Source organism: Thalassophryne amazonica, chromosome 4 (assembly GCF_902500255.1).
Source record: "Thalassophryne amazonica chromosome 4, fThaAma1.1, whole genome shotgun sequence".
In the NCBI taxonomy this organism is placed as follows: domain Eukaryota; kingdom Metazoa; phylum Chordata; class Actinopteri; order Batrachoidiformes; family Batrachoididae; genus Thalassophryne; species Thalassophryne amazonica.
In genome coordinates, this window is record NC_047106.1 from 32953934 (window position 1) to 32961299 (window position 7366).

Genomic DNA, 7366 nt, shown 5'->3' on the forward strand with positions numbered 1-7366 from the left:
TTATCATTAAACGAACATATTTGATTATTACAGTGAAATAAACGAGGAGGTGCCAGGAGTTGCTACAAAGAGGCCACAGAGGAGGTGAGAATCTTTCCTCGAAATCACCAGTTCAGAGAAATCAGCTTCTTTATATTTTAAAAATTGAAAAAAATACCAGTATAATCGAATATGGTTCTTCTAATCACAGTTTATTTAAACTGAAAGATGATTTTAAAAAAATGTTTCATTATGATTATTATTATTATTTACTGTATGTACAGGAAAATGTCCATGACTCTTAAGACACCAGAAGGATGTCCCATCAAAACAAACTCTGCTTTGGGAAAACCAGTGACACACAGAAAACCAGATTTGGTTCCAAGAAAGAGACCGTCCTCCCTGAAGGCAGGAAGAAACTGAGGTACATTAAATTTCACACACACACACACACACACACACACACACACACACACACACACACACACACACACACACACACACACACACACACACACACACACACACACACACACACACACACACACACACACACACACACACACACACAATGACTAGAAAAAATACATAAACCAGTGTTTTGTATTCAGGTTTTTAATTTGTAAATAGAATAACAAGTCACTATTCTACTTTGTAACTATTATTATTTCAAAAGAGCAAAACTAATATTTATTGTTTGGATTTAATGGTTTATTTAAATTTTGTAATGGTATGTTTATAGTTTCATTAAAACTGGCAAAAAAAAAAAGAAAAAAAAGTCATTGTTTTTCACAGGAACCAGATTGTGACGTATAAAATGCTTGAATTTTCCAAAGTCAAACTCAAAGTCTGCTTTCCAAAAATCAGAGATATGAGCAGATTTGGTGATGAGACGAAGGATCTGAGGTATGTTTCACAATAAATTAACATCAGTGTCGGTCAAATTGTTTTTATTTTATCATTTGTTCCATCCTTTTCATTCCATTTATTGTGTTCACATTATTATCTGATGTAAGCTCAATGTGGTATGATGATAATAATAATCAGCATCATCATCATCATAATTGCATTTTAATTCAATTAATTTTATTTATCTAGCACCAAATCACAAAATAAATCACCCGAAGGACCTTGTCAGGTCCGTTGCCCTAACTGGACCTGGTGCCTGAGATTGTATCCTGCAAAACACAGTTTCTCAAAGCACAATCACATAAAAAGAGACAACATTAGACAGAGATCTCTTTTGTGAGCTTTGCGCAAAGGGGAGAAGCTTCGGAGAGAGCGTACAAACCTAAGACCAACCTTGCTTCTCCTGCTCCTCTCCGCCGCCCCTCCGGCACTCTGCTCTTTTATTAGAAAAGAAAAAAATCATAAACAATACAACATAGCATCAGGGTACATTGTGTTTGGGGAAGGGAGGGGCGAACGGTTGCTTGTGAGTTACGGTTTCCTGTGAAACATCCTCGTTTCTTTCACCGAAAGAAGGGAGTAAGCAGTTAAGTTTCGATGTCAACAGAATCCTGAAGCAATCTTTAGTTCATCACTGTGGCTGAGCAATCATTTAGCTTAAATGCAGCATATATGAATGGGTACATAATTATTATGATTAAATGAGTAAATGAAGTATAAAAGAATATAATTCAGACAGTAATAAATGTAGAATCCTTTGACAAGTCAGCTAAGACACATTCTTTCAGTCTTGTGGCTGGTTTCACTCCCACATCACACAGATAACAGATAGTTGATACAGTTCATTTCACAAGAAGCAGAAACTTAACTCAGACTACTTTTGATTACATTGAATATCATGTAAGCAGGCAGTGATTAATTAAATAAATGATAACTCATAAAACCTTTACAAAGGTTAGGTCAAATCTTTCCCACCCCCCTTGAGCAAGCATGTAGGCAACATTGGTCAGGAAAAACTCTTGGGTGTTTTTTGAGGAAGAAACCTACAGCAGACCAGATTCAGGAGAGGGGGGGGACCACCTGCTTCGACCATACCAACATAACAAAAATCAAATAAACAAAAATACAACAAAGACTTCTCAGACCTACAAAACAAAGATGATGTTGTGTGTTGGGGGGGGGGGGGGGGCGTGGCTGGATGTTTTGGTGTTCTTTTCTTTTCTTTGCTCTCCAGGTGGCATGAGGGCTGATTTGTCTGTGAAGAAGGTGCTGGCTGAAGAGTCTTCACCCTCATTAACATCATGGAAAGCACCTGTGAGTGGTGCTCACGTGCAACCTGGACGACTTGCAGCTGAAGCAGATAATTGGATGGCGTTCTGCATTTAAGTCATGTGTGATTCAAGCAGAACTGCCGGGAACTCGACCTTGTGACGTTCGTTTGTGAGACGCTGAGGACCGCGCCTGGGTTTTGACACATCGAGCCCGTGAAGCGGGGAGGGGTGAGGACACATGCTGTCAGCACACACGAAAGGTAATTGAGTGTTTGAGTAGTTGTTGATAGTGGCTTGGTGTTTTGTTGCACAGTATACTGGAATTGTAAAGAGAATTGTGCAGTTTGCTTCTCACTGCTGTGGCGTGAAGGATAAGTGATCCTCCACTTGTTGTGAGAAGCTGCTCATTTGCATAAAGTAAAAAAAAGGACACTGACCTGAGTGTGTTGCTGATAGCGTGTGTTTATTGGAAGATATAGTTGTATCTGTTGCCTTACCTCACCTTCTCTTTGCTTCACAGAGAATCAGTTTGTCGTGTCCACCTGGGGGGTGTTTGGCGGTGGTAGGAAGTCCAGGAGCGCCGGCTTTAATCCTTGCGGGCGCTGGAGAGCGAGCCACGAATCACTCCACCAGAGGGACGTTGTTTTTATGTTTTTACACTTTTAAGCACAGGTGAATAATAAATAGTTTCTGTTTGGAACCGCTCTCTGGTTATTTTTAGCGCTGGGTCCTGTCTGACGCAGGTCCGCTCCTCAACCCGCGTCGACACATAACAGATGATGGATGTTAGAATACATATCATAAAACATCCAGTGAGGATCACGACACACAGTTCATCACTAGAGGGAAAGTTCATCCTTGTAACTTTGGTCCAGACACAGGCTAAAATATGAATTTTATTCTATTTTCAGGAAGCAGTCTTTGCACTACAGGACACCTGATTATTCTCAGTTGAAACTAAAAGTCCATTTTTCCCCAAAAACTCCTACACATCACCAAACAGCACGTTTGGTGTGAAGGAGGTGACGACCTGCCAGGAGGACAACAGGCTGCTCTTCAGAATCAGAATCAGAAGAAGTTTATTGCCATTGCCAATGAACAGGATTCACAGACTAGGAATTTGCTTTGATATAATGGTGCAACATTAAGGAGGGAGCAATATAAAATGCTAAGATAAAATATAAAATATATGCCAAAATAAGATAAAATATAAGAGAAAATATGAAATATGAAAGGCTGTGTGCAACAGAAGAACAGAAAAACAGTGCAGCGGGAGGAGTGCAATTAAAAACCAAAGTACATTGTCTAAAGTGACCCGTCATAAAATGATAAAGTGACAGAGTTAAGGTTAAGGTGAGTGAGTTATGAGGTGTTCAAGAGTCTAACGGCAGAGGGAAAGAAACTGTTCTTATGGCGGGAGGTTCTGGTCCGGATGGACCGTAGCCTCCTGCCCAAGGGGAGTGGTTTGAATAGACTGTGTGCAGGGTGAGAAGGGTCGGCTGTGATCCGACCTGCTCGGAGACGTGCAGGTCGTGGAGAGATGGAAGGGTACAGCCGATCACCTTCTCAGCAGAGGCCACAATGCGCTGCAGTCTGTGTCTGTCCCTGGCTGTGGCCCCGGCGTACCACACCGTGATGGAGGAGCAGAGGATGGACTCGATGATGGCCGTGTAGAACTGCACCATCAGCTGGACAGGCAGCTTGGCCTTCTTCAGCTGCCGCAGGAAGTACATCCTCTGCTGGGCCTTCTTGATGAGGGAGCTGATGGTTGACTCCCACTTGAGGTCCTGGGTGATGGTGGTGCCGAGCAAGTGGTGACAGACCACAGTGGTGATGGGGCTGTTGGTGAGGGCAAGGGAGGGCAGGGGGCTGTGGCTTTCCTGAAGTCCACGATCATCTCCACTGTTTTCTGGGCGTTGAGCTCCAAGTTGTTGCTGCTACACCAGGTCACCAGCCGGTCCACCTCCCTCCTGTAGGCAGACTCATCCCCATCCGAAATGAGTCCGATGAGGGTGGTGTCGTCCGCAAACTTGATGAGCTTTATGGAGTCGTGGCTGGAGGTGCAGCAGTTAGTGTAGAGGGAGAAGAGCGGAGGGGAAAGGACACAGCCCTGTGGAGATCCTGTGCTGAGAGCCCGAGTGTTCGAGACATTCTTTCCCAGCCTCACATGCTGACTCTGGTCCGTCAGGAAGTCTGTGATCCACCTGCAGGTGGAGTTGGGCACGTGGAGCAGAGAAAGCTTGTCCTGGAGCAAAGCCGGAAGGATGGTGCTGAATGCAGAGCTGAAGTCCACAAACAGGATCCTAGCGTAGGTTCCTGGGGAGTCCAGGTGCTGCAGGATGGAGTGCAGGGCCAGGTTTATGGTGTCGTCTACAGACCTGTTGGCTCTGTAGGCAAACTGCAGGGGGTCCAGGAGGGGGTCGGTGATGGACTTCAGGTGGGATAAAACCAGGCGTTCGAAGGTCTTCATGACTACAGACGTGAGAGCCACAGGCCTGTAGTCATTAAGTCCAGTGACGCCTGGTTTCTTGGGGACTGGAACTATGATGGAGGACTTGAAACAGACTGAAACATGGCATGACTCCAGGGAGGTGTTGAAGATCCCCGTGAAGACTGGGGCCAGCTCATCAGCGCAGTGTCTCAGGGTGGCAGGAGAGACACAGTCTGGGCCCGGGGCCTTACGTGGATTCAGCCTTTTGCAATGTCTTCTCACGTCCTCCTCTTGGACCGAGAGGGCAACGGGGAGAGGGGGGAGGGCAGCGGTGAGAGGGGGGAGTTCCAGAGTGTTTGAATATCCAGTTGTGTGGGGGGTGGGGAGGTGTGAGTCCTTGTCTTCAAAGCGTGAATAGAAGATGTTCAGGTCGTTGGCCAGCTTCAGGTCATCAATAGAACGAGGTGCTTTGGGCTTGTAGTTGGTGATCTCTTTCAACCCCCTCCACACAGAGGCCGAGTCGTTGGCAGAGAACCTTTGCTGCAGACGTGAACTGTACATGGATTTAGCCTTTGCCACCTCCTTGCTAAATCTGTACTTTGCACCTCTATAGCTGTCTCTGTCTCCTTCTCTGAAAGCCACCTCTTTCTGCTGACGGAGCTGCTGGAGTTTAGGTGTGAACCAGGGCTTGTCATTGTTATATCTCACCCTGGTACGCTGTGGGATGATGCTGTCTTCACAGAAATGAATATATGACGTCACAGTGTCCGTGTAGTCATCTAGACTGTCTGTTGAAGCCTCAAACATATCCCAATCCGTAGTGCCCAAGCACGCGCGTAGCTCCTCCACAGCTTCATTGCTCCACACTTTAGACGTCCTCACAACAGGTTTAGAGTTTTAGTCTCTGTCTGTATGTGGGGATCAAGTGGACCATCACGTGGTCTGAGAGTCCCAAAGCTGCACGGGCCACCGCGCGGTAGGCACCACTCACTGTCATGTAACAATGATCTAACGTGCTCCCTTCTCTGGTCGGGCATTTAACAAACTGTTTGTATTTTGGTAATTCCTGACTGAGATTCCCTTTGTTAAAATCACCGAGAATTATAACAAGAGAATCCGGAAGGTCTCTCTCCACGCTCATAATCTGATCCGAGAGCGCACGCTCAGCCTTGTGCACGTCCGCGCTCGGTGGAATATACACAGAGCAAAGTATGAAGGAGTTAAACTCACGTGGAGAGTAGAACGGTCTGCAGTTTATGAGGAGATATTCCAGAGAGGGACAACAGTGTTGGGAGATCACAGTCACATCGGAGCACCAGGCGTTGTTGATATAGAAGCAGAGTCCTCCACCTCTAGTTTTTCCACCAGAGAGTGCTCGGTCTCTGTCTGTGCGGAGGAGTTGGAATCCCTCTAGTTGGAGCACGCAGTCCGGTGTCTGCATTTAACCACGTCTCCGTGAAGCACAGTACACAAGATGAGGAGAAATCTCTATTCTTCTTCATCAGCAGTGCCAGCTCATCCATCTTGTTGTGGAGTGAGCGGACGTTGGAGAGAAATATCCCAGGTAGGGGCGTACACGTGCCCCTTCGTCTGAGGCGCACGAGAGCTCCAGCACGTTTCCCTCTCCGCCGGCGTCTCACTCTTTTAGCCAAAAAGTGAACCAGTTCAGCTGCAGGCACTAAAAAAACTGGCGTAATGTCCGTGGGTGTTGATGATTTGATGTTTAGAAGCTCCTCGCGGGTGTAGGAATACGATGACACATGATTCACGCACAAAAACAGACAAAACAGGGAGCACCAGAATACCAATCAATCAATCAATTTTATTTATATAGCGCCAAATCACAACAAACAGTTGCCCCAAGCCGCTTTATATTGTAAGGCAAGGCCATACAATAATTATGTAAAACCCCAACGGTCAAAACGACCCCCTGTGAGCAAGCACTTGGCGACAGTGGGAAGGAAAAACTCCCTTTTAACAGGAAGAAACCTCCAGCAGAACCAGGCTCAGGGAGGAGCAGTCTTCTGCTGGGACTGGTTGGGGCTGAGGGGAGAGAATCAGGATAAAGACATGCTGTGGAGGGGAGCAGGGATCAATCACTAATGATTAAATGCAGAGTGGTGCATAAAGAGCAAAAAGAGAAAGAAACACTCAGTGCATCATGGGAACCCCCCAGCAGTCTAAGTCTATAGCAGCATAACTAAGGGATGGTTCAGGGTCACCTGATCCAGCCCTAACTATAAGCTTTAGCAAAAAAGAAAGTTTTAAGCCTAATCTTAAAAGTAGAGAGGGTGTCTGTCTCCCTGATCTGAATTGGGAGCTGGTTCCACAGGAGAGGAGCCTGAAAGCTGAAGGCTGAATACCAGGACACCTTCACGTGGCACCATCTTGGAATCTTGAAGGTACCAATGCTCTTTATATGGTGGCCCTGAAGTGCAAAACACAACAGCAAATCGCACAGCACAACAGCAAAAGAGAAATGACAACAACATTAACCAAAACGGAAAAGTTAGGTACCTTCGGGCGACATGAATCATCGCTGATTGGACGGACCACCGTCCTGTCCTGTGAACCGGAAGACCATGTACTCAGGCGCCAGAACAAACACTGCGATGTATTGCCAAAACTGTGGAAAAGAGTTCGAGGAAAAACCAAACTTCTGCAGTGATTGTGGGACAAGGCTAAAAGAAGACGGTGACGACACTCACGCACGACCTTCAAGTAAGTTAACGGATGTAACGTTGATGTAATGTTTATGTTAGGATGGTGTAATCAC

The 7366-nt window shown here is 45.8% G+C and overlaps 1 long non-coding RNA gene across 1 annotated transcript; it reads left to right on the forward strand.

Moving 5' to 3' along the window:
• Nucleotides 1-390: 390 nt before the first annotated feature.
• Nucleotides 391-3158, forward strand: LOC117509135. The gene is made up of 3 exons (XR_004560261.1): nt 391-403; nt 775-885; nt 3071-3158. It is a non-coding gene; the product is annotated as an uncharacterized LOC117509135 (long non-coding RNA).
• The last annotated feature ends 4208 nt before the right edge of the window (nt 3159-7366 follow it).